This window comes from Odocoileus virginianus, chromosome 1 (genome assembly GCF_023699985.2).
Source record: "Odocoileus virginianus isolate 20LAN1187 ecotype Illinois chromosome 1, Ovbor_1.2, whole genome shotgun sequence".
In the NCBI taxonomy this organism is placed as follows: domain Eukaryota; kingdom Metazoa; phylum Chordata; class Mammalia; order Artiodactyla; family Cervidae; genus Odocoileus; species Odocoileus virginianus.
In genome coordinates, this window is record NC_069674.1 from 46,051,179 (window position 1) to 46,073,693 (window position 22,515).

The following is a 22,515-nucleotide window of genomic DNA, read 5'->3' on the forward strand; positions in this document are numbered from 1 at the left end:
AACAGAGAAGACACTACCTTTTCTTTTCTTCCCCTGAACTTCAAACACGCTATTGGGCACAGTATTCCTTTCCCTGACTCCTAGGTGAAAACTGATTGCTTAGGCTAATTTGCAGCAGGTAGGTGCAGAGAGGAAACTGAGGTTTCCCTGGTAGCTCAGATGGTAAAGAATCTGTTTGCAATGCAGGAAACCTGGATTCAATCCCTTGGGAAGATCCCCTGGAGAAGGGAATGGCAACCCACTCTAGGATTCTTTCCTGGAGAATTCCGTGGACAGATGAGCCTGACAGGCTACAGTCCAAACAGTAGGATATGACTGAGTGACTAACATTTTTACTTTCACTTTGGGTGCAGGTAGCTACAGATGAAGGGATCACAGAAAAGTAGGACCCAGAGATTTGTCTGTGATGGGGGAATAAGAGAGTTGTATTCTTTCAGAAAAATTGAAAGCCTGTGTTGTAAGATTGAAGCTTGTGTTAAATGGAGAGTAGAACCTGGCAAAGTAACAAAGGGACAGATTCTTGGGGAATCAAAAAAGCTTAGGAGACCTTTTACCTAGGCCAGGGATCAGACAGCTGTTTAATATTTCAACTTCACACACGCTTACATAGAACAATTCCTTTCTCAGATTACCCCAAATAGTGGTCTAAGTGGGGTCGACCACCCCAAAGACCATCCATGAACCTAGGGAATAGAGACTTAGACTTAAGAAATTCCGGGAGGTTTGTGCATTACGAAGCATCCGAAGCCCTGGCGCTAGCTCCTTCTCATCTTGTTCTGTTTAGCTGCTTGATCCCCGAGTGCCTGGTGCCCTTCCTCCTGCTCCTCTAGTAACATCGCATAGTCTGTACCTCCTGCAGCCAGGAGTGCAATGATTCCTGGTTGTTAAGACAGCGGTACAGTATGGAGAACAAAATAATATTTTGAAAATTAAAAAAAGATTGTGACTGTTAAAAGCACTCACTTTTGTGAGTCATTTCGTGAATTCACATTTCGTGAATCATTTCCCATAACGAGGAGGGACTCTCCTCAAAAGCCTTTCCATGTGCGCTCCTGTTCACTTAATGATGACTCCCCTTTCTTCACCTCCATGATTTACCAAGCTGGATGCTTGGAATCTTTTCATGCTTTTCAATAACTTAAGCTTTCAACTTTCAGCTCCCCTCACATCTTTAAATTAACCTGTATCTTAACTCAGAGACCCAGGCACTGAAAATGTAGCCTTACAAGTAAAACTACCAGGACAACTTCTCACCCTCTCAATACATCCCAATGCTTCTGTGGTCCAGCTCTGGCTCTTAATCTCCGTAACTTGGTTGGGAGCTGTTGTGAGCACCCTAAAGCCTCCTCCATATTTCACCAGGGTGCTGGGTACAATATAGCAGATAAGAATAGAGCCTCTGCAACACCAGAGAGACAGAAAGCAGATTAATGGTTTCTGGGTGGTTGGAGGGAGGGGTGGGAGGACGAGAGTGAAGGTGGCTGCTTAAGCATAGAGGATTTGTGTGGGAGGATTGATGAAAATATTCTCTAGATAGTGATATTGGTTGCACAACATTATGAATACACTAAATGCCACTGAATTGTACACTTTAAAATGGTTAAAATGGTGAATTTAATGTTATGTGGATTTTACCACTACTGAAAAAAGAAGAGCCTCTGGATTGTGAAAGTGTTAGATATCAGTCCAAAAGAGATCAAATTGTCAACATCCATTGGATCATAGAAAAAGCAAGAGAATTCCAGAAAAAACTTCTGCTTTATTGACTATGCTAAAGCCTTTGACTGTGTGGATCCCAACAAACTATGGGAAATTCTTAAAGAGATGGGAATACCAGACCACCTTACAGGCCTCCTAAGAAATCTGTATGCAAGTCAAGAAGCAACAGTTAGAACTGGACATGGAACAATAGACTGGTTCCAAATTGGGGAAGGAATACATCAAGGCTGTATATTGTCACCCTGCTTTTTTAACCTATATGCAGAGTACATCATGTGAAATGCTTTGCTCTGTGAAGCACACATTGGCATCAAGATTGCCAGGAGAAATATCAATAACCTCAGATATGCAGATGATACCACCTTAGTGGCAGAAAGCAAAGAGGAACTAAAGAGCCTCCTGTTGAAGGTTTAACAGGAGAGTGAAAAAGCTGGCTTAAAACTCAACATTCAAAAAACTAAGATCTTGGCATCTGGTCCCATCACTTCATGGCAAATAGATGGGGAAACAATGGAAACAGTGAGAGACTTTATTTTCTTGGACTCCAAAAATCACTGCAGATGGTGACTGCAGCTATGAAATTAAAAAACACTTGCTCATTGAAAGAAAAGCCCATAAGAACTGACTCATTAGAAAAGACCTTGATGCTGGGAAAGATTGAAGGCAGGAGGAGACGGGGACAACAGGATGAGATGGTTGGATGGTATCATGTACTCAATGGACATAAGTTTGAGCAAGCTCCAGAAGTTGGGGATGGACAGGGAAGCCTGACATTCTGCAATCCATGGGGTTGCAAAGAGTCAGTCACGATTGAGCGACCGAACTGAACTCTGAGATGTCAGTCCCAGCTTCACTCCTCATGGACTCTGTCACTCTGAGCAGATATTATAACCGTGTATAAGTCTCAGTTTCTTGAGCTGCAGAATGGAATGAATAATTCCATCTTCCACCTGAAGATTAAATGAGATGATGTATGTATAGCACTGAAGTACTTGTTAGAAACATCATACTTTATCACTCAGTAAAGGAGAGTGTAATTGGAATCCTGGGATGGATAAGCTCCTCCTGTGGTAAGAGAGACTGTCTCCAGGCTCCAGATTTCACAGTTGGAAGGAGTCAGACTCACACACATGGGGTCTTTCTGGTCCCTGCAGCCTCACTTGATGTGCCTATTTTGACCTGGAAGCAGAATCGAAGTACTTAATTATTTTAATTGTTAATTTTTTTTGCAAGCAACCAATTGTACCAAGAATCTTATGATTTTTGTAGACCTCACTGATGACTGGAAGGTGTTTATAGGAAGGAGTGACACTGCACAACAGGAGGCATGGGCTATGGTGCTCCTTCCTCTCTTCTCTACTCTTTCCCCCTTTTCCTTTTGAAGCCTTCCCACTCTCTTACAGCCCATGCTCTATTTATCCTTTCTACTGTCTAGAGTAACACCCCGCCTTTCTCTGAAACTTTATGTTCTTAAGCTCTACTTTTATTCCAAGAACTTCTCAAAACATTTTCCCAATCAGAACAAATCTCCTGTTAAGAGTTCTGAGAGATGGTGTTCTCAACCACCAAACAGAATTTAAATGAGGCCAGGCCTTTCATTGAGCTCTTTGGCACGTTCAGTTTACACTCAACTAGCGCTGAGTCTTGGGTGAGGAATTAGCGTTGCCTGGTATGCCCTATGGCTTCCCAGGTGGCTCAGTGGTAAAGAATCCACCTGCCAATGCAGGAGATGCAGATTCAATTCCTGAGTCAGGAAGATCCCCTGGAGAAGGAAATGACAACCCACTCCAGTATTCTTCCCTGGGAAATCCCATGGACAGAGGAGCCTGGTGAGCTACAGTCCATGGGGTTGCAGAGTTGGACATGACTTAGCGAATGAGCATGCATGGTACTCCCTAGCAGGTGGGCTGCCGTAAAGGCAGAATTAAGACAGTTTTTTCTATGACTATACTATATCCAATATTCCCTAAGTACAAAGGATGTCAATAGTCTGTATGACACGATGTGCCCCATTCCCCTGACAAATGCAGCCAATGTCAGGGCATGAGGATTGGTCTCTGGATTGAAGACTATATTGCAACCTATACTGGCCCTCAGGTTGGCCCTTTTGAGCAGTGAACAACCCCTTCAACTGTCCCTGGCAGCCGTGCATATAGGTACATGTTGTTAAGGTAAAACTTGACCAACAGCCCCGTATTCTGTCTTTTTAATGATTAACTTGAGTTATTGATGAAAGGAATCAATAAATCAAAGCAGTGTTTGGGATATAAATAGCACCCCCAGAAACAAATGTGTTTAATCTACAAACTACTCAGAGAGATCATCTAAAAGTGATTATATTTTTAAAGTCTTGCTGTTAATTCACTACATTAAAAGTTACGGTTCAAATGAATTGCTCAGCTAGGAAAAAACAAGTTTTACCTTCTGTTCTAATTGGTGGGTGATATGTGAAACCTGTGCCATGGCCTCCATTAAGGCACCAGATGTATTTGGCTGAGGAGAGATTTGTTGAATAGCTTCAACCTTTAAATGCAGAGTATAAATGGATGGTGACATCATTATATCTTGACAAATAGAAATTATATCATGTCCCTTTTTCCCTCTCATTACCAAGGATGATTTATTTCAGTGGCTTTCAATTCATAAACCTATGGATTGTCTGTAAAGTTGAAAACCCTTTTAAATTTGTAACAGGCACTATAAATGGTTAATAACATTCATGAGCCACACTCTATAATGTTATTGGAGCTGTTTTCTCAGTAAAGCTGTATCATAAACAGGTGCTGCAAATTTACAGCAAGCAAATTTGTGAGCCTCATATGCCTGGTCTTATTTCCCAACCAACTGTAATACTAAGTTATTATAAATGACATGACATGTGACCCTGTTACATTTCATCTTCATCAGATATCGAATGATGCAGGAAGGTCTCAGCTTGAAAAGTTAAAGTCAATAGAATTGTTTGTATCATGAAAAATAAGTGGCGGTTCTCCCATAACCTTTATTCTCCCAGTAAATACTGTGTTTGTTGCTCTACTTGATACTTTTTAATTTATGCTCCCTGTAACACCTGGGGATTTCCATGAAATTTTCTGCTATTACCCAAGGTACATATGCACCTTCAATTCACTGAGGCCTGTGAATTTGAGAACCTGGAGGGAGGGGTATGCAGGTGCTTGGATAATCTATACCTTGGTCTAGATTACAATTACAAATACATCTTGGACACTCAAGGGAAGAGATGTGAATGAATTGTAAAATAAACAAGATCAATTTTTTTTTTTTTAATCTGAGACCCAAATCAAGAACTAAATGGTTTTATGAAGAGATATGTATGGGTGTGTGTAAAATGGGTGGAGAGTGTGGGCATGGAGGGTGAGCGGGGAGGAAGAAATACGAAGAATAAATTAGAGGCAATATAAGTAAAAAATAGACTGGAGGATGACATTCTTACCATGAAGTCCTTTTTTTTTTTTGGCTGCATGATTTTTTTTTTATTGGAGTTTAATTGCTTTACAATGTTGTGTTTCTGCTATACAACAAAGAGAATCAGCTATATGTATACATATATCTCCTCCCTCTTGAGCCTACCTTCTACCACCTACCCCCTCCACCACTCCACCACATCCCACACCCCTCTAGGTCATCACAGAGCCCTGAGTTGGGTTCCCCGTGCTATACAGTAGCTTCCCCCTAGCTATCTGTTTTACATTCCCCAGTGACTCAGCAATCAAGAATCTGCCTGCCAATGCAAGAAGTGCGTTTTCAATCCTCGGGTTGGGAAATCCCCTGGAGAAAGAAGTGGTGACCCACTCCAGTATACTTGCCTGGGAAATCCCGTGGACAGAGGAGCCTTGTGGGCTACAGACCTTGGAGTTGCAAACATGACTTAGCAATTAAACAGCAAGTGTATATATTTATCAATCCTATTCTCTCAATTCATCCAACCCTCTCCTTCACACCTCCCCACCTTGTGTACATAACTGTTCTCTAAGTCTGTGTCTCTATTCCTGCCTTGCAAATAGGTCATCTGTACCATTTTTCTAGATTCCATGTATATGTCTTTTGTGTTGTTTTTGTTTTTCAGTCCCTAAGTTGTGTCCATCTCTTTGTGACCCTATGAACTGCAGTATGCCAGGCTTCTCTGTCCTTCACTGTCTCCCTGAGTTTGCTCAAACTCATGCCTGAGTCACTGATGTCATCCAACCATCTCATCCTCTGTCACTCCCTTCTCCTCCTAACCTCAATCTTTCCCAGCATCCAGCATCAGGGTCTTTTCCAATGAATCGGCTCTTTGCATCAGGTGGCCAAAGTATTGGAGCTTCAGCTTCAGCATCAGTCCTTCCAATGAGTATAAGTTTGACTGGTTGCAGTCCAAGGGACTCTCAAGAATCTTCTCCAGCACCACACTTTGAAAGCATCAATTCTTTTACATTCAGTCTTCTTTATGGTCCAACTCTCACCTTTTGCATTGAGGATGGAGTAAATTAGAATACGACTAGCAACTTTGGGAAATAAATGAGGAAGGAGATACACTGGGAACAGTGAAGAGAGTGAGTAGTAAGGAGCACACTTGGTTTATCCTATTGGCTATACAGGGAAAAGGTCTTCATGAGGCTCAGGTGTTCAAAGGAAGGTGGGCCTGGGAAGCTGTGAGCTCTCTGGCGCAGCAGTAGAAGGCTGTACAGAGCTTTGGTTCAGTTGAATGTAATTTAGGGTTGTGATGGAAACCAAATGAGTCTGTGGCAGGACAGCGTTGGTGCTGCCATGTCCACACTGTCACTTGTTTCTAAATGGCTTGTGGGGAAGCCCTCGGCAAGAGGGACAAATCTCCTCATGCAGTGGATAGCCCAATAGTTGTCACGAAGTAGACACGATTATGTTGTAAGTAGAGGCCTGTGAGCCAACTTGTGCTACTGACATCCTCCTGGTAAGCTGCCCAAACCCTGCTGACACAAGGCCGTTCCTAACAAGGATGTTGTCAGCCTCCACATTTCCTGTGTCTTATATCACATGCTGATGTTTCTAGGGGAGAAAGCCTGTTTAATTAGCGCTAGTGCTCTTTGGCATTTATAGCACACATTTTATTTTTAAGAATTTACAATCCTATACTCTCCTTGTCCCCCATCCGTGTGCCCTCCCTCCCTGCCCCTGCCCACATGTCTCAGGCTACAACAGTGTTTTTACTCTTTATAGCATCTTTCACATGGGTTCAGCACTGATTTGATGACAGCATCCAGTTTTTGACTCTAAAATTGAAAAGGAACTCAGACAGGGTCCAGGAGAGCAACACAGATACTATCAGAAGGTTATAAAATAGGACCAGGGAGAAAAGGTTAAAGATACTGAGATTATTTAGCTTTGGAAAGAGAATGATGATGGGTGACTTAATAGTGTTCAAAAGAGTCTGTAAGTGCTGTATTCTGGGAGGTTATTTTTTAAAAAGTCAAAACCCTCACACACTCACTTGATCCATGATCTCTTAGATTTTTTTTCTTACAGGGAGTGATTCTGGGTAGTTTTCTATTATTTCTTCATTTACTTGGGAGGTTGGAAGGGTGGGAAATAAAGAAGAGATTAAGGGAAGGTAGTTCCATTCTGGACTCTTGAATCCTTGGGAGCAGACCTTAAGTAGCAGGACAAGAAAAAGAACATTCATGTGGAGCTGGGGTTTGGCTTATGGGGATTTCTGGACCCTCTAAATAAATTCACTTAATTTTGTTACTGCTTCCCTAAAAATGCAGCTGCTTGCTTAAAAGCGGAGTTCCCCACCCCGTCCTCTAGTTTTTCCACCTGTGACAGTGAGACTGGTTAGGTCAGGAGGGACCAGCCATTCTGACCTCTTTCTTTCAGCAGCACCCAGGTAAAAAAATGATGGCGTTTGTCCTCAAATTCCCAGAGAATTTTATTGCGAAGCCTGGTCGAATTGAATTAAATATTAAACTTTACAGTTTTGAAGGAAGTCACTAAATGCTAAAATAGGAATAGTTTCCAAATTCAAAATTTTGATTCTCTTAAGTGGATTGAAAGGTGAGGCAACTGAAAACTATTGGAAATATATAATTCTGAGTCCTAGATTGGAACAGTAGGTTTTGAGCTTTATAAAGAAAAGGACTGTAGATTGCAAACATCCAGAAAATGAGAGGGACTGTTTTTCTATGTGAGTAATTCCCAAGGAATAAAAGTGATAAAGTTAGTGACTCAGTTGTGTCTGACTCTTTCTGACCCCATGGACTGTAGCCCACCAGGCTCCTCTGTTCATGGGATTCTCCAGGCTAGAATATCAGAGTAGGGTACCATTCCCTTCTTCAGGGATCTTCCTGTCCCAGGGATCAAACCTGGGTCTCCTGCATTGCAGGAGGATTCTTTACCATCTGAGCCACTGGGGAAGCCCAGAGAAGTGATACTGTCAGGTTAATGTTTATGTAGCTCAGTCTGCAGTAATGAAGTGGAAAAGTGAAGTATTTCTTTGACCAGGGCTGCCTGGTGTTATGGATTGAATTGCATCCCTTCAAAACATGCTGAAATCCTAATCCCTAGTCCCTGTGAATGTGATCTTGTTTGGAGTTAGGGTCTTTGCACTGGATCAAGTTAAAATGAGGCCATGAGGGCGACCCCTAATCCAGTATGACTATGTCTTTATAAAAAAGGGGAAACTTGGACACAGAGACGAAGACACAGGGGAAGTGCCATGTGAAGCCTGGACTTACCCTGACACAAACCAAGGCACACCAGAGATTTCAGGCAAAGCACCGTAAGCCAGGGGAGACGCATGGAACCAATTCTCCCGCATAGCCCTGAAGGAAAAACCAGCTCTGCTGACACCTTGGTTTTGGACTTCTAGCCTCCAAGACTGTGAGACAATACATTTCTATTGTTGAAACCAACTGGTATGTGGCATTTGTTATGACAGACACAGGAAATCTACATATCTGGGCCATTGAATCAATCTTGACCTTCGTCAGCAAATAGAACCCTGACAATGGATATGAACATTCAGAAAATTAAGATCATGGCATTTGGTTCCATCACTTCATGGCAAATAGATGGGGAAATAATAGAAACAGAGAGACTTTATTTTGGGGGGCTCTAAAATCACTGCAGATGGTGACTGCAGCCATGAAATTAAAAGACACTTGCTCCTTGGAAGAAAAGCTATGACAAACCTAGATAACATATTAAAAAGCAGAGACATTACTTTGCCAACAAAAGCACATCTAGTCAAAGCTATAGTTTTTCCAGTAGTCACGTATGGATGTGAGAGTTGGACCATAAATAAAGTTGAGTGCTGAGGAATTGATGCTTTTGAACTGTGGTATTGGAGAAGACTCTTTAGAGTCCCTTGGACTGCAAGGAAATCCAACCAGTGTATCCTAAAGGAGATCAGTCCTGAATATTCATTGGAAGGACTGATGCTGAAGCTGAAACTCCCAATACTTTGGCCACCTGATGCGAAGAACTGACTCATTTGAAAAGACCCTGATGCTGGGAAAGATTGAAGGTGGGAGGAGAAGGGGATAACAGAGGATGAGATGGGTGGATGGCATCACCAACTCGATGGACATGAGTTTGAGTAAGCTCCGGGAGTTGATGAAGGATAGGGAAGCCTGTCGTGTTGCAGTCCATGGGGTCGCCAAGAGTCAGACGTGACTGAACGACTGAACTGAACTGAAGGGTTTCATGTTCTCCAAGTTTCAGAGGTTTGCAGCACATATCGAACAGGATTCCTTTCCTTAACTTTTCCCACCCTTCATCCCATACTAAATCATAGTTTCAGGGCTGGATATTTATTTACTAAAAGTCCTAGATAGCCACAGATTTTATTTTCCAAATACTTTTTCAAACTTCTCTTTGCTATCTCCTTATTTCAGAATAGCTATCAATATAATCATTGATGCAATGTATTAGTTCAGTGTTCCAGCCTCCAGATGTCTGTTTGGGGATGGGTTTGCATCTGCAGTCCATGGGGTTGCAAAGAATTGGACACAACTGAGCGACTGAACTGAACTGAACTTGCATCTGTTAGAGATGAAATAACTGTCATCATTGCTTTTCCTCTTGAAAAATTACTTAGGAGCAAACAAATCATTTTCCTTGTCTCCTGATGCATTTCAAACAAAGTCATCCTTTTATTCTATCACCAGCAAAAACCAAGCATTTGTCAAAAGCTGGAGTTAGTCAAAGGGCTGGTGACAATAAGGGAAACATGTAAGCTCATTGCCTTTCAACCTTTTGTATTTATATACAATTAATTTTTGTTTTCCTGTAGACTGGCCAGGGACAAAATGTTGAGGCAAAGTTTATCGTCATTCTCCTAACTCCAGGCCTCACCTCTTACTACCATATCGAGACACTGCATTTATGCCCGTGCAGGCAGCCAGATATTATTATCACCAATATTCGGGCCATCACAATTTGAATTCCTTACTGCAGGAGTTTAGTGCTTTGCCAGCTGGAGGCCTGAAAGCCATCTATAGCCTTCCTTCCTGCCATTTGAACACATTATGCAAACCCTCCCCGGTTGTGGGCAGCCTGAGCCCAGCAAAAATACTCGTCCTCTTAATAAAGCCTATGAAGAAGTGCACTCAAGAGGCCATGTCAGGCCAGGTGGCCACCTCAGAGAAGCTGGCCACTGCCCGCATTAGCTACTTCTGTGGGGCAGACTGCAGGTCACCGGTCTCCTCAGCATGACCATACCCTTTGTCCAGCTCAGTCAGTCAACCTGAAATACCAACTGGTGAAGGCCTATGGGCTTAAGACCAGGGCACTTTCTGAACAAGTCTAGACACATCGTTTTTCCTGCTTCAATGTTCACTCCTGCCTGAGAGGAACTACCAGGTGGCAGTCATCACTGACTGACTGCCTTTGCCTGCCCAGGGCCCCACATCTGTAAAAGGACAGATGTTTACTGCCTGGTCTTGTCATTCTGTTTTGGGAAACCTGGCCTAATTTAAAGCACAACTCACATGTGCTGATGAGGCTAGCAAAGATAGCTACTTACTTAGCTAATTATATATTCTTTCCTCTTCCTTACCCACAGCTCCCATTTTAGTTCAGGGCAGCGATAGACCCACTTCAAACTCCTTTAGATCAAGGAATGATCCTTTGGATCTAGAAGTGGTGTAATTCTGACCGATGAAGTGAAAGCAAAATCCTACCTTGAGAGGACTCTGTGAAAGCCCTTGTTTTCTTGTTTAAAGGGCATAGTCTCAGTTGGCACTCACTTGTTTTTCCTCCCCTTTTCCTTCTTCCTGCTAAATTTGCAGATGTATTTTCTAGAGCAATGCTGTGTAACAAAACATCCTCTGATGATAGAAATGTGCTGTATCTGCACTGGCCAATATAGTAACCATTTGCCCCTTGTGACAATTAAACATGTGAAATATAGCTAGTGTGAGCGAGGAACTGAATTTTCAATTTAATGTAAACGGAAATAACCACATGTGACTAGCTGCTTCATATAGTGGGGTAGGAAAGTGTAGCATCAATTTTTCAAGCAAGGGTGACAGCAGCCCTCTTAAGGATGGCAGCCTGGCCCGGGAAGAGGAACCTTTGCACAGGTCCCCAGGTCAGCGTGGCAGCTGTGCAGCCTGGAAAACTGCTTGTTAAGTGAGATAAACAGACCCTGGTTCAGTTAAATCATGGATGCTGGGTTTCTGTTAGATGCAGTTTTATGTGATCGTACCAGGTGCTCTGACCAAAAAGTTCAGATACTCAAGTGTAACCTCTGGCAGAACCAGCTCTTGAAGCAAGTTGAATGACATAATAATAACCCTGTGTATGATGCTTTCTCTTGGTGGAGCATCTGGCATTTCAATGAAATCTTTCTCCCCTAATCTGCATTTTGGATTTGCATTTCTAAGTGCTTTTTAACCACGTACCTATGGTCCTTGTACTCAAAGCATGGCAGCTTATTGCGTGGGCACTGGAATCAGGTTCCTCGGTTTTGCACCCTGGCACCACACTTACTGTATAGCCTTAAGGAGGCTACGTCACTTTTAGGTGCTTTGGTTTTCTCAGCTGTAAAATGGGGCTAATCATATGTTCACCTTTTAGGGTTATTGTAAAGATGGAAATGAGGCGATGCCAGATACAGTGACTGGCACAGTGTAAGCACTTCATGAATGTTAGCTTCTATTATGGTTATTATTTCCTAGCTTGTGGTCAGAGTTACTACTTACTTAAAGCATGGCATTTAAAAATGTATTCCCTTGAAGATCAGAATAATTAGTACCAGAACCCTGATCTCTTAACTCCCAGATCAACCCTTTTCCCCGTCATAGCATTCCCATTGGACACTTTGGGAACATGGCACCATAAAATCTACATTCTTTCTATCCTATGACTGTTCATTACCTGAGGAATTCACCTATCTTCAGAACTTTTTGTATTATATAGGGGCTAATGTAAATAATAGCCCCAATTATTCATGATCTTTAGCTTTCCTGTTGCCAAAATAGGTCCATGGAAAGAGAACAGAGGCTTCAAAAACAAATAGTTTGAATCCTAACTGCCAATAATAGCTTTTGTGACCTTGTGCAAACTAATTTCTCTGCACCTGCTTTTCCTCCTCTCTAATGTAAGAGCAATAGGATGTCTGTGAGGGTTACATTGAGTGAAATATCCTGTATAAGGCAACTGTCAGGGTGGGAAGTTATAAATGTTAACTCTCCTTTTGTGAAGCCCTCTTCTTTTTAAAAAGTTTTATTATTTATTTATTTAACCTGTCTAGTGCTATTGTTTGCTTTATAAAATTATAAGAGGAAAGAAAGCATTGCTTTGTCATCAGCAAATAATGAGAATCCAAATCAAACCAGTGAAAGAGTGACAATCACATAAGCTGATTTTTTTTTTTAATAGATCTGTTAACTGCTGCCCATCAACACACTTCCGGCCTTCTGATTGTCACAGCCAATTCGTTTTCTCTGTTATCAGACAGGAGATGGGGTAACATCACATCCCAGATGACTTCAAGGTCAACATGAAGTTGGATGCAGCCCTGGGAGAAGATCTGATTAAGGTCCTGGAGGATATGAGGCAGGAATATGAGTTTATAACAGAGAAGAAGCATCCAGATTTGACTGCTTGGTTTAAAGAGCAGGTAAAAGAAGGATGCTCAAACTTCTCAAAAGTTCCATTTCCAAAGGGTCTCAATGTCAACGCCTCTGCTTTTGGTTTGGTCTCACGGTTGGCTACTATGGCCCAGGAGGTGGCCGGTCCAACAGCTGGACAGGGTAGCCAAAGTGACATCCGTGAGCCGAAGGGCACTTTCCAGACCCTAAAGACTGGCCTGCAGGCTCAGTGCAACAGGATGACTCTGATCTGGGAAAATGCTGTGTCAGGTACTCCCTCCTCCAGAAAGCTGTGAAGCGTTCTTGATAGCTTTGCCTAAGAAGGAAAACATCTTAATATCTTAAGAGCAGTTATTTCTGGCTGAGGTAGAACAGCTGGGTTCTAACTGTCTCAAAGAAGATTTAGGGGTTATAGCTATTATCATATAATCATAGGCTCAGAAAGGGCTTGAGAGATCTTCCCGTTGAGACCTTCTGTGTCATTGAGAAAACCTTGACCCACAAAGGTCAGGGACTCTGAATCTTAAAGCTCTAAAAGACTGGAGTAGTCATTTTATTTCAACTTTTCTAATAATTTCTGTAGAACATCCCCAGGGAAGTACTGCCGTATCAAATTCTCATTTTAGGAGATTTTGTCTTTTCAAAAAGACTTTTCCCTACTCCATGAATATGGAGAGTTGACTAAACATGAGAGTCAAGAATTTTTCAGCAGTGGGGATGATCTTTTGAGAACACTTTATAGAACCAAAGAGAAACAGAGGAAGTGGCTGGGAGAGGCTCTGCCTAGTGTAAAGAGAACTGTCTGGTACCAAGTCTCTTTGGGTCAAGTCTGTCTGGGAGACTTGGGATCCAGTTGTAGTTCTGCCACTCAGTAGGAGTGTGACCTTGTGTACGTAGATTAAAATTTCCCCTCGCTGTGTTCTTCATCTCAAAATGGGGGCTCTAATACCCACTTTCAAGCAAAGATGTGTTGATCAGATGAGATCATGTGCCTGGAAGCATTTTGTAAAGTGTAGATTGCTCTGGTGAAATAGGGGATCATCACATTTTCTAGCAGGTATGAATGAAATCTCTCCAGCAGATTTAGATCTTTCCAAAATGCTGTGCCTACGTACATGTGTGAACACTACGGAACCCTTACAGTTTCCTTCATTTTGCATGTAGATTTTGCCTCTCTTCCTTGAATTCTAGAAAATTGGCAGTATGAATGTAGACATGTCTCTATTTCTGGAAATACAGAATCTAAGACTCTTACAGAATTACACATTTCTTTTGTATTTTGAGACTCTTAAATCACCACAGATAATTCAGTTTCTTAAGGGAACCCATGGTGAATTATGATATACTGTGAACTTGCTGGCAATGGACTCACTTATTAGAAGAGAGAAGAGCTAGTGGTTGAAAATGACTCACAAGTTTCTCCACTCTAACCTGGGAATTCTCTCTGAAAAATACCATCTCTGCTTAGCCCTGGAAGTTCTGGCTGCCACATTTTGTCTGATCACTGTAATGTATTTGTCCTAAGCATGACATAATGACATCACCAATGAATTCTTTCTAATTGACTGAGGGTAACGTAATTAAATTCAACTGCTCCATATTTTGAAGAGTGTGTATCTCTGCATGATTTTATTGGGAGTAAGTGAGTTCTAAACACAGATCATTCTGTGTGCTGGTATACAGCTTTGCTTCATAGTACCTCATACAACTTGAGAGTTACACTTCAGAATAAATGCAAGCTCATATTCAGATATGCAATATAGATAGATGTCCATATTAGTAGTTCATTGCTAAGATGATGTTTCTAACAGTGTAAAAACATAACTTTGTGACAAGAACTCAACTGAATTATAGTTATATAATTATAATTGTCTCTACATATGGTTAACTTTGATTGGTTTTAGGTGAGGAATTGTGCCAAAAACTACTTGTAAAATTAGAGCTTAGAATTAAAAAAATTTCTTAATAATTGAAACTTATAGCTGAGGAATTAAAGCAGTAGAGAAACAAATGACTCATCTAGTATCATTTGGGAAAAGAAGTAGGATTATATTTACTGGACTGAAATTTCCAGGTGGTTCTATTGTTCTCTGAGCAAAGGAAGAATATCCAGGTAATTTTTCAACCTCTCCACCTACTATCTCAGAAATTATTGACCTGCTCGTTTTTAAAAATGATGTCTTAACAATCTAGTATTAACTAATCTATTTCTCCAGTCAAGCTTTATTGGGCAACAAGTTTGCTAAAGACACGAGGGTGGGGGGTGGGGGGTTGATTCTATTTTATTTTATTAACATTAACAGTTTACATCTGATGTAGGACATCTTGAAGTCCTTTGGGAGTCTATTATTTTCAGAAAAATTTTCCATTAATATATTCAGCATCCTGAGTAGTTTAGTTATCTTGTGTCTCTTCAAATGAGGTAAAAATTCAGACTGTGATCAATTGATGCTGTCCTCTGTATCCAGAAATGATAACATCTATGACACTAGAGAGTCTTGTCCCCACACCTTGTAATGTAATATGCACTGGCTTTAAGCTCCTTCTTCCTTTGGGGAGTATGTTCCTTGTAAAAGGCAGTACAGGGAAACAAGGATGCAGAAACGTGCCCCAGGATCTGGTGGTCTCACCCTACGTTTGTGTTCCACTTGTCTGGTGTAGTAGGATGCTCCACTGACAGTCCCAGATGAACGTGTCCTCCTGGAATTCACCCCTTGCAAACTACTCTCCCCTGTGGTGGACTCTGGGTTTGCCTCATGTGACTTAATTTGGCCAATCATTAGCAAGTCTGATGCAAATAGAAACTTGGTAAGCACTTGCACATTGGAATGCTCCCTTTTGGCACCATGACACCACCATGCTGTGGGGAAGCCCATTTAGCCTCATGGAGAAACCAAATGAAGGAAAACTTAGACCTCAAACATGTAACCTCTGTGAAGTCATTTGAGCCATCCCAGCTGAAGCCGCACATGCCATGGAACAGAGACAAGCTGTTTTTACTTTTTCCTGCTTGAATTTCTCACCCAGAGAATGGTGAGTAAATCTGTTTGTATTGTTTTAGGCGCCTAAGTTTGGAGTGGTTTTGATTCAGCCGTGGATAAGAGACAGGAGTAAGCATAGTGTGGGCTTCGCAGGTGGCAAAGTAGTAAAGAATGAAGGAGATGCAGGTTCAATCCCTGGGTTGGGAAGAATCAGAGAAGGAAATGGAAACCCTCTCCAGTATTCTTTTCCGGAGAATTCCATGGACAGAGGAGCCTGGTGAGCTACAGTCCAGGGGATTGCAAAAAGCCAGACATGACTTAGTGACTAAACAACAACAATGAAGTATAGAGGGGTAGTTCAGGGCATGCTCTCTGGATCCTCACTATCTGAGTCTGAATCCTTACAAACTTGCTCTGTGACCTTGAGCAAGTTACTTACTTCCTTTGCACCTCAGTTTCCTTGGTGGCAAGATGGGAATAATACTAGTACCTAATTACATTGTAGGTTGCTGTGAGCATTAAATGGTTTCATACAGGTTTGTGAGAAAGTTGCTCAGTTGTGTCTGGGTCTTTGTGACCCCGTGGACTATACAGTCCATGGAATTCTTCAGGCCAGAATACTGGAATGGGTAGCCTTTCCCTTCTCCTGGGGATCTTCCCAACCCAGGGATCAAACCCAGGTCTCCCGCATTGCAGGAGGATTCTTTACCAGCTGAGCCACCAGGGAAGCCCAGGAATACTAGAGTGGGTAGCCTATCCCTTCTCCAGCGGATCTTCCAGGCCCAGGAATGGAACCAAGGTCTCCTGCATTGCAGGTGGCTTCTTTGCCATCTGAGCTACCAGGAGGCGCTTAGATCAGTGCCTGCCCCCTAGCAAGCACTCTATGTCTGTGAGCAGCAGCTATGTTTCTAGAGCCAGCTCCCAGTGAGATTACCTTGGTCACACAGCTGCAGCAGGATGAAGCTGGGGGCTGCTGGCAGAGGCTGAGGCATATGAAAACAGAAAGATGCTCTTGATAATGGGCTGATTGCATGGAATTCACTGGAGTTGGAGTCCCTGCAGTGCTGGAATGAAGAGCTATCACTCCTCTCAAGTCCCTTCTCTTCTGGAGGCTGTTTTAATTCAAAGGGGAGACTGATGCATGGTTTAGATAACTGTGTGGGAGCCACAGGTATTGAACTGGATTTAGGACTTGCCCTGATGGATTTGGTGTTGCCCTGAATTAGCTTCACGGAGTTGAATAAGTCACTTAGTCCCTGTGGACTTCAGTGCCACATCTGTTAAAGGAGGGAGGGTCAACCTCACACGCCTAAGAGTTGCTTGACCCACCTTTCTAATGAAATGACGATAGGCCAGATGTCAGACCCACAAAGAAGCTTTTGAGAGCAGATGATGCCCCATACTCCTCCGTCAGTGCCAGAGACTGATTCCAGAGCTCATCCCCACACCAGTTCAGAGCATCATTTAGAGCTCTCTGTAGACCTGCCCTCTTTCATCTCACTGCTTGCTCCTGCTGTAGCTGTCTCCACCTCCTACCTCAGCACCACTATTATCACCTCTTTGCCTGAGGCCACATTTGTGTTGTATTCACCATTGTATTTTCAGGGCCATCACTTAGTAGGTGCTCAGTAAATATTTGGTACAAGAACAAAGTAAATCACCCATGATTGTCCAGAAGATGAGGGTGTTCTTGACTCCCTACTCACCTTCTTATTAACTCAGGAGGAGGCAGGTGCTACAAGGAAGACCAAGCAGTCCCAGAGGAGCTCATAGGAGGGTGATGAGGAGCTGGACAATGGGCTTCTGGGATTTAGAGTTAAGTGTAGATTGCTCCCAAATCTCCAGAATGTTTCAGGCCTTTATAGCATCAAGGAAGAGTCCTTGGGGGCTCTTCAAATACAGCAGCTAAGTTTGATAAAAGCTCCTGCTGCACACATGACCACATAGCCATAAAGGTCAAAGCCTTTCCCCTCCCTCACACAAGATGATAAATACTGATAAATACCAGCGGCAGCCTGACCTGGCCTGAAAGTGTGGTGGGCACTTTGCCACATGTGGTCTGCTGATGGAGTCATTTTATTTATAAAGTCTGCTTTTAAAGCTTCCATTTATTAAATTTTCAATAGATATCAAACTGTGCTGAGGGTTTTAGTAATTAATCGTGTTTCCCAGGTGGTATTAGTGGTAAAGAACTTGCCCTCCAATGCAGGAGACACAATAGACACAGGTTTGATCCCTGGAATGGTAAGATCCCCTGGAGAAGGAAATGGCAACCCACTCTAGTATTCTTGGATGGGAAATCCCATGGACAGAGGAGTCTGGCAGGTTACAGTCCGTGGAATTGCAGAATTGGACACGACTGCACATGGACACACACATACACATTCATCTATTTCCAATGTTTCTAGGACTTTTGATTTGAAAATATAGCAAAGTGCTATTATGAAATTCTGAATTATTTCATTGATCTATTCTCCTGTCAAATCTAGTGTTTCCATGTGGGAATTCCTTCCTGACATTTCTCAAGACATTTAGATATTTTTCTAAATCCCCGGAAGTATATTGAGTGCCAATCATGTCAAGGCACTGCAGTGAGGATTGTTAATAGGACATAATCCCTGTTTTCACAGAGCTTATAAAATATGTCATCTAACTTTCATGACAGCCCTACAAGTAGTTGTTACTCCCATTTTACAGAAGAGGAAACTGAGGCAGCAACCAACACTGGTCCACTGTATCCCTCTTTATCATCAGAGTTGCAGTTTATCCAACAAGAAGGTTTTTGTTTTGAATTATTCAGTGCATGTGTTTCATCATTCTGAGCTATTTCTATGTGTCAGTCTTCCATTCACTTGCTGCCCTGGAAATCCAACATTCTAAGTCACTGAGGCAGGATGGTAAGACAAGTAACTGGGGTAAACAGCCCAGAATAATACACTTAGTATTCACTACCCTGCATTCTTGTTGCTAACATACTCTGGGAATTTGCTACCCTAGGCAGGCGAGCTATTGACTTTTTGCTAAGACTTTTCTGACAATGCTAAACGTAAGATTTGAAAACTGTATAAAATGAGCATACATGAAATTATGAAGAAAATCTGGAGACATTTTCTACCTGTATAAAATCCAGGATCTTTTTGTTTCTTTACGTTTAGTATGAGAAAATGCACGCCATGAAGCTGAGGCTGAAGGCAACATAAATATTCTGGGATGCTTGGATGTTTCCTTCATCTTCTCCCACTTGGTGAGCTAGTCAATAACCTATTTTTCAAGCTTACTACATAAAGAACATTATGTGTGTTTTGGGAGTGGGGGATTTAGTTTAATTCCTTCCTTGTATTTATTGAAAATGTATTACATATAAGGCAGTGTTATGTGCTATGACAGATCATTCATCTTCCATGGGAACTGACAACAACTTGAGGAATAGTGGCAGCTCAAGGGTATGTCAACAGAGCCTTGAGAGCACATTGGATCTCAACAGGTAGACATGCGTGAATGGACACCCGTTCTGAAGGCTCGGTGTGAACAAAGGCATAGCGGAGAATGTACAGTTGTGTTTAGTGACGAGTGTAGCCAGTCTGGAGCTTTGCAGGTGTGGGGCCTAGGAGGAAGGGAGAGAGAAGTTGATTCACTGGCAAAGTAGACTGCAATTTTGGATGACAAGTTTGTTCTGTAACACAGTGGGAAGAAATCAAAAGTTGTGAACAGTAGATGAAATGATTCTGTTCTTTTGGGAAAAGAAGCAGATGTAGAATAAGTTGCAGCAACAGCTAGCTGAAGGAAGAAGAGAGAAAAGAAAATGGAGTTGGTTGCGGGGGAAGAAAGAGGAGGAGGTAATGGGGAAAGGAGAAGTCCTACCCACTTTGCAGTCTCCATGGGAGCATTTGCAATATCATAGGAAACTCATTTGGGGGAGGAGGGGTAAGTAAGTAAGACTTAGAGATACAAAGAAATTGGGTTTGCAGGCCTTTCGATTTCTGGCTTTGTCCTTGGTTTGCTGGAGTGGTTAGTTGGGTTATGCATGGCCAGAAAGATCAAGAAGGTTCAGTTCAGTCAGTCCGGGGTTGGGCTTTAAAGGTTGGGTCATTCCATGTTTACCACCCAGGTTTGAGCAGAGGGGAGTTGGCCCTGGCCAGCCTCTTGTGCTGCAGACATCCCTTTCCCATCCATCCTGTACTAGATTTTCAGGCCCTGGCCTGAAACTAACTTCAGTCTCCCCAAGATCTGCACTACTAGAGGGTCTGAGTCAGCAATTGCCATCTCTTTTCTGTTTCTTTTTAATAGAACTGTTTCTTTAAACACACAAAACAATTTATAGTAAAAACAAGCTGTGTTAAACTGACAGATGTGAAGTTACTGTGTTGGAAAGCAGAGATGAGGGGCTGCATAAGCCCCACCCCCAAATATCCCTCAGATGTTCTCTGATCATGGAGTGTTCCATGCAACATGGTTTGAACATCCTGTTCTAAGTCCAGTCTTGTCAGAATCAGTTTTGTGACCAGAGATGAAATGGAATTAAGTTCCCAGGGGATCTGTTATTAGGGAAGGGCGCTGGTATCTATGCAGAGCTGAGGGAGCTGAGGGGCAGAAAGCTGGTGATGAGGTTTAAGAGAAAAGAATGGCTGAAGAACCATTTTTCATGTTCCTCATATTTTTGCTGGGAACTATGGAAAATATAGCAAAATGCTGTTATGAGACTCTGCATTATTTCACTGCTGTGTTTCTCCTGTCAAAGCTAGTGTGTCCACATGGGAATTCCATCCCAACATTTTTCAGGAAACTTATGTTTTTCTAACCCTGGAGAAGGAAATGACAACAAACTCCAGTATTCTTGCCTGGGAAATACCATGGACAGAGGAGCCTGGTGGGCTACAGTCCGTGGGGTCGCAAGAGTCAGATACAGCTTAGTGACTGAACCACCAACACCGTGTTTTTTCTAAATCTCCAGGAAAACCTGTCAAGAAATTGGGAAAGAGGAAAAAAGTATAGTTCTCCTGTGAGAACTAAAGATTACTGATCAACTTAGAGCAAGTACTGATTAGAAGGAATCCACTGACAGCAAATTGAAAGAAAGCATGAGCAAGGAACATTTACTCTCATTTACATCAGAGTTCTGAGGTTAAAGTTGACATTTCCAGGAAACTGGTTAGAAGCACAGAGGGAGACGCTGTTTTAATCCATCAGCCAGCCTTGCTTATAGCTGAGGCCATTGTTATGTATCTGTTCATGGGCCAGTCTGCTGCTGTTGGTGACTCATTCATGCAGATAAAATAAATATTAATGAATTTATATACGTAGTATACTTTACACAAATCCTATGAGTGGTGGTCCAAGAAATAATGAATTTGGAAGCAAAATAAGATCTTAAATGGGGAGTTTAGCCTTTGATTCTTTGTAGTGCTGTTAGCTTTGCTAGGACATCTCAATGTTATTTGAATATTATCAAATGTTTGCTGGTGTTTTCCAATGTTTCAATATTTTCCATATGCTATACTTCTCTGTAAATACTGATCAAGTTAATGCTTATTAAGTAAACAATTTTTAAGATATCTATGAAGATGAGTAAAGAGTATGAAGAATATTTAAAGTATTTTAAGAATAGTTTATGGTTTGGGAAATTCCAGAGACTTTCCAGGAATTCCAGTTCTGTATTTTGAATTCTGATTAATATTTGTGAAGAGTTTGGAAACATCACCTAGTCCAACATCTGGGCTTTAGGTCTGGGTAATTATTTAAGTGATCTCAATCATCAAGATGGATTCCAGCTTCATTTATGCTATGACAGTGACTCAGTAAACATTTCTCTTCAGGACTAACTTGGAGCCTGCGTAAGTACTCACAGTTGACTTTGGAAATAAAGATTTTTTTAACCATGAAAAATGAAGGGTTCAGAGTTTTCTCTGATGGAGCGATTCTTTAATACATCTTCCTAAAATTAAAATGAGAGCCCAGAGACACCAGAGGAGTGTATATATTTAGCTGTGACTGGCGTGTGTGCATGCACAATGTGAATAAGTGTTCATATTGCCTTCTCTACATCTGAAGGAAAGTGATACTTCTGTCTCTCTCTCTTTTTCCTTTTTAATGTGTTGATTCTTTCTTAGCTCTGAATCACAATATGGTGTTTCAACATATAAGTGATGAACACAAGAACAATGCGAGCTTTGGGTTGACTTATCCTTATGATTTCATTATAACATGCACATATAAGGAAGAACATTTATCATATGTCATTGCTTTTGACTGGCTTTAAACCACAGCTCTATTAAAGGCTTTTTATTAAATAGGTTTGAGTTTGATCATAAAGCAATTCTGCTTCCTGAAATCTCATTTGTCTGAAAGGAGCATTGCATATTTATACTTAACATTTCGGGGTCAAACAATGGAAGGAAGGTGACTGTTTGAATTATTGCACTATTTATAATCAGTGGTTGCAATAAAGCATTATCTCTAAGCTTGACTATCACTGAATATGGTCTTCGAAAATATATTGGTCTCTCTGTCTATTTTATAGCTGGGAGGGAAGCTGTGTTGACTTTTTCTTCTGCCAGAAAAGGAAGGAAGCGGTTCTGTGATCTAAGTTGGAGTCTGGAACAGACGGAGAGGATGAACTTAAAATAAATTAACTGAAATGCTGTATTTACATGACTTTTGACATCATCAACCCAATGTACAGCTAAAAGTTCTAATACTACTGGTCTACCCAAGACCTACTGTGTCAGTTGATAATATGGTATAAG

At 41.8% G+C, this 22,515-nt stretch overlaps 1 long non-coding RNA gene across 1 annotated transcript in view; it reads left to right on the forward strand.

Moving 5' to 3' along the window:
- Positions 1 to 13,071, forward strand: part of LOC110127583 (uncharacterized) — a 124,351-nt gene extending 111,280 nt beyond the window's left edge. Inside the window, exon 3 of the long non-coding RNA XR_011487724.1 lies at positions 12,655 to 13,071. This is a non-coding gene — a long non-coding RNA (uncharacterized lncRNA). The remainder of the gene's footprint in view (positions 1 to 12,654) is intronic.
- The last annotated feature ends 9,444 nt before the right edge of the window (positions 13,072 to 22,515 follow it).